The following is a 7,717-nucleotide window of genomic DNA, read 5'->3' on the forward strand; positions in this document are numbered from 1 at the left end:
GTGTCGGAAGAAAATGGCGTGTTGTGTAATATAATTACATATTTTAACCACGCAATTCATTTCAATCATAAATAATAATATTACTAAAATAAGTTAATCATATATAATTCCTATACAAAAATATATATTAATAATGTTTAAATTTTTTAATTAGATATTTCATTTCTTTAGGGTTTTTTTAACCAATGATAAATTCATAGGTCAATCATTATTACATCATACATATATTATGATAACTCTACCAAAAAAAATGAAATGATGAACAAAGCTACCAAGTAAAAGACAAAGTCTTACATGGCTATACATACATAATTCTCAAAAACACATTATATAAATAATTAAAAGTGATACTGTACGATCCATTGACCGATAATCTATATACAATCCTTGCAGAGGTTTCAAACCTCTGCTAGGTTTACTAGGCAGGCTAGCTAAGCTTGGATGTTCTTGTGAATCAGTGTGTTGTTATAAATCATACATATCAGCCAACATTCTAGGATAAGCTGGAAGGGTTTCCCTCTTTAAATATTGTTAAAATAAAGATAAGTAAATATATAAGGTTTATTAATTGAATACTAGATAATGCAGACTAAACTTCGTTTCAGGAAAAAAAAACAAATGCTTTGTATAAAACTCCAATTCAGTTGATAAGATGAATCATAGGTACATGCAAGATAAGATGCAATAAGATTAAATACAATCATTTAAATGATGGAGGTGTGATGGTGGTTAAGATGCTTACCTCCCTATCCCAATATTTTTTGGGATACTTCACCACTCTTGAAATGAAGTTTATAAAGGTTCATATTTTTTCATTTATATAACTCCTAAATATCAGCCAATAATCTAAGACATGCTGTGTATAAATACTGATGTAAGTTTTGTAATATATATATATATATATATATATATATATGTGTGTGTGTGTGTGTGTGTGTGTGTGTATGTATATATATGTATATATAATGTATATAATTGAACAATTAAACAGACAGAGAATTTCGTTTTCATGCAAACACAAATGCTTTGTAGATACTGCAATCTTCTGTGTCTAAAATAAATTAAGGTGAAACACTGATACATTATAATGTGAGAAAATTACCTAAAATACGATCAGATAAATTATAGAGGTGTGCAAGATGGTTAAGCTTGCCCTCCAAATCAAGTGTCGTGGATTTTAGCCCTGTGAGAGCACTGGCTTTAATTAATGCTACAAAAATATCTCTACATCACCACTCTTGTAATGTAGTTTATAAAGGTTCACATTATTTTATTTATTTATGAGTATTCCTGAATATCAGCAAACATTCTAGTACCCTTTTAATATTGGTAAAGGTAACGATAAATAGGTATTTGCTTTGCCCCTATTGTACAATACTATAACATAATACAATAGATTCCGTTTTCATGCAAACACAATCAATACTTTATATAGGGTATTATCTTATTTATTATCTTTTTTTTTTTGAATAGAATAAATATTTGGTTTACTAGTAAGTTATAATGTGTGTTACGTTGTAATAATGAATATAATTGATTATTATTTCTAATCATATTCCAAAAGGTACAGGACTATGGTGTCTAAAATGAACTAAGGTGAAACATTGATATATATAAGGTAAGATAATAAGCTATAATACAATCAGATAAGTTATAGCGATGAACCTGATAGTTAGGATGCTTATCTCCCAAACCAAGGGTCCTGGGATAAAGTACTGCGCAACAGCACAGGTTTTATTGTCACCACTAAGAAATCATCACTACTCCCTTGTACAAAGGTTCACATTATTTCTTTTAATGAAGAGGGCTCCTAAATATCAGTCAACATTCAAGAATAAGCTGGAAGAGCCACCCTTTCATGTGTTGTTAAAATAAAGATAAATAAGTATATAAGTTTTACTGTAGTGTTAGTGTTTTCATGCAAACGCAAATCTGCCCCACCATGAAGCACTGGCAATTGCATTGTTTTGAGTAATTAAGGAATAAACATTTGTATTAGCCAGTTCTTATTCTCTACTTTCAATTTATTTGATCCACTTTTGTTACAGTGGAATTTATACAAAATTTATGGGGCATCCAAGAAACATACAAAAGTAAAATACATATAGAAAAGGAAATTGATTTAAAACTGCAAAATGCAACTTAGAACTGCAAACTGTACACAAAGGTTATAGGCCCTATTATCATATTATACATTTTGTGCATGTAACCACTCTTGCATAAACAGCGGCTATTGATTAGTTAGCTTGTCCTCTTTTCTGGTGGATTTTACTGTAGTTTTACACTTGTTTATACAGGTCGCTTACTTGAGCTTTGATTCTGTAAATTAAAAATAATATAAACTGATTTTTTTTAATAGATTTTTGTATTTTGTCCTAATGTAATATATACTATTTTTATATAATTTTTTAATAGAATATTTTTGTATTGAATGCACTGATTTTGTAATTTACTGATTTTTTAATTACAACGATTTCGGTTGTATAGCTGCTCGTTGTAATTATGATTTATAGCAGAATAAATAAATTACTTCCCATTTGTTTGGCTAATTACATGTTAGTATCGGATTTGAGCATATTGTTCAAAATTAGTAATTCTATGATATTGACAACAAAATATGGTTTTTGAAAAGTGTTCAGTTACTTCCTTTTATCATGGAAACAATGCTTTCTATAAATCTGTAATACAGTTGATGAGATGGAACATTGATGCTTGCTTCCCTCTCAATCAAAGGGCCCTGGGTCCATGTATTGGGACAGCCTTGATTTATTCTCATCGCTAAGAAATGAATTGTACTATCTCGCTGTTGTAATGTAGTTTATAAAGGTTCACATTATTTATTTATTTAAGTGGATCCATTGAATATTAGCCAACTGTCTTGAATAAGTTGGAAGGGTCACCCTCTTTAAATATTGTTAAAATAAAAGAAATTTAAAAAAATCCAAGGGAACTGGGCTCATCATTTGTTGTCACCACAAAGAAAAGATCTTCGCTCTCTCCCTAACGTAGTTTATAAAGGTTCACATTATTTCAATTATTTCAGAGTACCGTTGATATCAGTCAACATTCTAGGATACCCTTTATCATTGTCATCATCATCATTATCATCATCATCATCATCATCATAATCATCATTATCATAATGCCATTATCATCACAATCATCATCACTGTCGTCGCTATTATCATCAGCATCATCATCATCATCATCATCATCATCATCATCATCATCATCATCATCATCATCATCACTAGGTCATTATAAATTATAACGTAAATACTAAATTATTACCTTGATATATAGTTTTTTTTTTTTTACTGCAAAAAAAGTCAACACTTAAGTACATTTTGATGAAGCTCATTTATCTTTATTTATAAAGGTTCACATTATTTAACTTATTTAAAAGACTCCTAAATATCATCATTATCACTAAGCCATCATAAAATATAACATAAATATTAAAACATAACCTTGATATATCGTTTGATTTTTTTTTTAAGCAACATGTCAACATTTTTTTAATCAATATCATTTATCTTTAACATCAACTTTGTCGAATGCAAATTACAATTATAAACAAATTACCACATGAATATTTAGTAAATCATTGCTCCACATTATATTTAGGAACTGAGGTATGCAACAATATTTGTGGCATCTTCGTAATCATCACTAAATGTAAATATCCATCCTGTTTAAATATCAATGTTAATGCATTTGATTTCCTATATTTCAGGTTCACATAAGATGCCACTGGATAGCCAACCGTTATGTAGAAGAGGAACAACATTATTATCTGTAACTGAGGAACAAATCAAGATTTGGGTTGTGCCACGGCGGCTAGCCTCCCCCACCCACCATAAAAAAAGGGGGGAAAGGAGAAACAAAAAGAATAGAGAAAGAGGGGAGGACAGTACTTTAATGGTTTAAATCCCATGAACCAATTTCTATGATAAGTTTTTTAAACAGAAACAGCTTTTCGCGAGGCAGAGGGATTTGTTTTTTGTTGGGGTGGTCTGTAAGCCTATATATGGCTGTAAATCTGCAGAAACAATTTTTGCATATGTTCTGGTTTGTTTTTAAGACTGAACCTTCTAATTGTTAATTTATCCATCGGGCCCAAAACTCAGAATTATAGAGATTGTGTCTGGGGGCGAAAAATTTCCTTCTAGATTTCCTCACAATTATGTTAGTTAATGTGTTGTTAGTTTTATATTTGTAATTATTATTTATATCATTCTAAAATTTAATCATCATAAAAGAAAATACTGTAAATTTACATTCTATTTCTGGCATTTTTTTTATCTATTTCGTGAGAAAAATTCACGTATTTGGATAAACCATATAAAAAGATCTCCGCTCTCTCACTCATGTAATATAGTTTATTAAGGTTTATATTATTTTAATTATTTCAGAGCACCCCTGAAATCAGTCTAGGAAATCCTTCATCATTATCATCACCATCATCATAAAGATATCATCGTCATCATTAACGTCATTATCGGAATGCCATAATCAGCATCATTATCATTATTTTCACTAGGTCATCATAAATTACAAAATAAATATTATGTTTACTAGTTAGTTTATATTTAATTGTGTTATGTTGTAATAATAAATATAATTCATTATTATTTCTATTCATATTTATAAAGGGACTGCATTATGGATCTTGAGTCTGAAATAAACTAAGAAGATACATAAGGTAAGATAAGTAATTGGGGTGCACTTGGTTAAAATGCTTACCTCCCAATCCCAGGGCAAGGGTTCAAGTCCTGTGACAGCACATCAAATCAGTGTAACCACTAAGAAAGATCGCTACTCCCTCACTTATTAAAATGGTCTATTAAGGTTCACATTATTTCAGTTGTGTCAGAGTAAACCTCAAATCAGTCAACATTCTAGAAAACCCTTCGTCATGATCATAAAGACATCATTATCATCATTATCAGAATGTTATCATCATCAGCATCATCATCGTCATCATCATTTTCATTATGCCATCATAAATTATAGGATAAATAATGTTTACTAGTAAGTTTATATTTAATTGTGTTATGTTGTAATAATAAATATAATTTATTATTATTTCTATTCATATTTATAAAGGAAATGGACTACGTATCTTGAATCTGAAATAATCTAAGGTGATATATAAGGTAAGATAAATAATGGAGGTGCACATGGTTAAAATGCTTGCCTCCCAATCAAAGGGCAAGGGTTCAAGTCCTGTGACAGCACATCAAATCAGTGTAACCACTAAGAAAGATCGCTACTCCCTCACTTATTAAAATGGTCTATTAAGGTTCAAATTATTTCAGTTGTGTCAAGAGTACCCCTCAATTCAGTCAACATTCTAAGAAACCCTTCATCATCATCACCATCATCGTAAAGACATCATCATTATCATCTTCATCATCATTATCATTATAATCTTCATCATAATTATCATAAAGCAATAAGCATCACCATTATTATCATCATCAGCATCATTATTAACACTAGGCCATCATAAATTATAACATAAATACTAGAATATTATCTTCTGCAAGAACAAGCCAAGAAGTAAGTATAACATTTTTATATATATATATATATATATATATGGATCATGGGTCCAAGTCCTGTTAGGCCATGATTATTCTCATCACTAAGGAAAGATCTTTTTTTTCACAAGGTTAACATTATTTAATTTATTCAAAAATGCTGCTAAATATCAGCAATTGTACAATAAAACAAATATGGAATATATTTTTCTTTTTTACCCTCTCACCATTGTCATCACCATCATTATCATCATCATCATCATCATCATCATCGTCATCATCATCATTATCATTAAGACATCATCATCATAATTATCATCATCATCATCATTATCACCATCATTATCATAATGCCATCATCATCACCATCATCATCATCATCATCATCATCATCATCATCATCATCCTTATCATAATTGGATTGGATTGGATTTATTCGGTGTAAACACCAAGGATAGCCCACGAAAGTCTAGAAGAAGACTTATTTCCAGTGGAGTCCTTATGGGTGGTGATTGGAGAGTACACTGGGAGACAATCCCCTACTCTTTTCCGAAAAATGTACTGCGTTCTTTAACGTGCACATGGGCACAACGTCTTAAACGTCTCATCCAAAAAGACGGATTGTAAGTTGTATTTCAACCCTCTAGCTGAAACACAAGGAGAGGCAGCTATGGGAATTGAACCAGACCTAGAGATCGCCACGGTTCAGTGCAAATACAGTGGCTACCACCAGATTAGCCGACTGACCTAAGCTCATCTCTCCATGCCATCATCATCACAATCAATATCCCCATTGTCACTATTATCATCATCATTATCAAAAGGCCATCATAAAATATAACATAAATATTAAAACATAACCTTGATATATCGTTGATTTTTTTTTGTTTACTGTAAGCATCATGTCAACATTTTCATCAATATCTATCTTTATCATCAACTCTGTCAAAACAATGCTTTATATACTGCAGCAAGCCTATATACGGAAATGCAAATTACAGTTATAAACAAATTACCACATGAATACTTAGTAAATCATTGGTCCACATAATATTCACAATATTTGAGGCATCTTGGTAACCATCACTTAATGTAAATATCTATCCTGTTTAAATATCAATGTTAATGCATCTGATTTCCTATCTTTCAGGATCATATAAAATGCCACTGGATAGTCAACCGCGATTTAGCAGAGGAGCAACATTATTATCTGTAACTGAGAAACAAATCAAGGGTGGGTTGTGCCACGGCGGATAGCCTCTCCCACTCACCATAAAAAAGGGAAAAAGAGAAACGAAAAGAATGGAGAAGGAGGGGAGCTTAGTACATTAATAATTTCAATCCCATGAACTAATTTCTATGATAAGCATTTTAAGAAGAAACTGCTTTTCGCCAGGCAGAGGGTTATTAAGAGTGAACCTTCTAATTGTTAATTTATCTAATTGTTAATTCTACAAAAAAAATTTAAAGAATTATAGAGATTGTGTCTGCGGGCAATAACATTTCCTTCTAGATTACCTCAGAATTATGTTAGTTGATGTGTTGTTAACTGTTGTTAGTTTTATGTTTGTAATTAATGAATGGGTGAACTGCAAAGCTTGGTTTCCATACAGTCGCTCACCCTAAGAATCAGGGGGCATTGCTAGTTTCCCCAGCGCAATCGGGGAAGGCACCCCGAATCGTTTGCAACACAATCGGCAAAGTTGAACCAGCTTCAACCCTCCTGACAACTTTCGGCGACTGTCGCGAAGGTAGGATGAGCAATTGTATTATAACCGAGCCTCAGACTACTTGGGAATATGGCTAGAGGAGGGGTTACCTTGTAAATGTCTCACATCACATTCCAGATCTGATATTACCTAAGATTTTATGTTTTTTGTGGATGGGGTAAATTTTCTGTACATTGACATAATTATGTTTTTAGAAAGTGTTTTGCTAATGCATGAAGCTAAAAACGTTGCTGGGAGGTGTACCTTATATATTATCATTTTCATCATCATCATCATCATGCTGTTCTGAATCACTTCAATTGTAACTATGAAGAGAGGAGCAGGTACCCCCGAAAAGTTTTGGGTTTTTTAAAGAATAAAGTCTATGCTTAAAATATAGTCTGAAGAATGTTGTTTCTTTTTTTTTGCCTACTTGTTTTATAATAAAATTATATTGAATAG

At 31.4% G+C, this 7,717-nt stretch overlaps 1 long non-coding RNA gene across 1 annotated transcript; it reads left to right on the forward strand.

Moving 5' to 3' along the window:
• The first annotated feature begins 1,581 nt into the window (after positions 1-1,581).
• Positions 1,582-7,654, forward strand: LOC117102314. Its single transcript, XR_004444391.1, has 5 exons — positions 1,582-1,618; positions 3,737-3,798; positions 4,656-4,705; positions 5,110-5,159; positions 6,697-7,654. It is a non-coding gene; the product is annotated as an uncharacterized LOC117102314 (long non-coding RNA).
• The last annotated feature ends 63 nt before the right edge of the window (positions 7,655-7,717 follow it).

This window comes from Anneissia japonica, unplaced genomic scaffold, assembly GCF_011630105.1.
Source record: "Anneissia japonica isolate Jap-2015-1 unplaced genomic scaffold, ASM1163010v1 scaffold3074_len109439_cov131, whole genome shotgun sequence".
NCBI classification, from domain to species: domain Eukaryota; kingdom Metazoa; phylum Echinodermata; class Crinoidea; order Comatulida; family Comatulidae; genus Anneissia; species Anneissia japonica.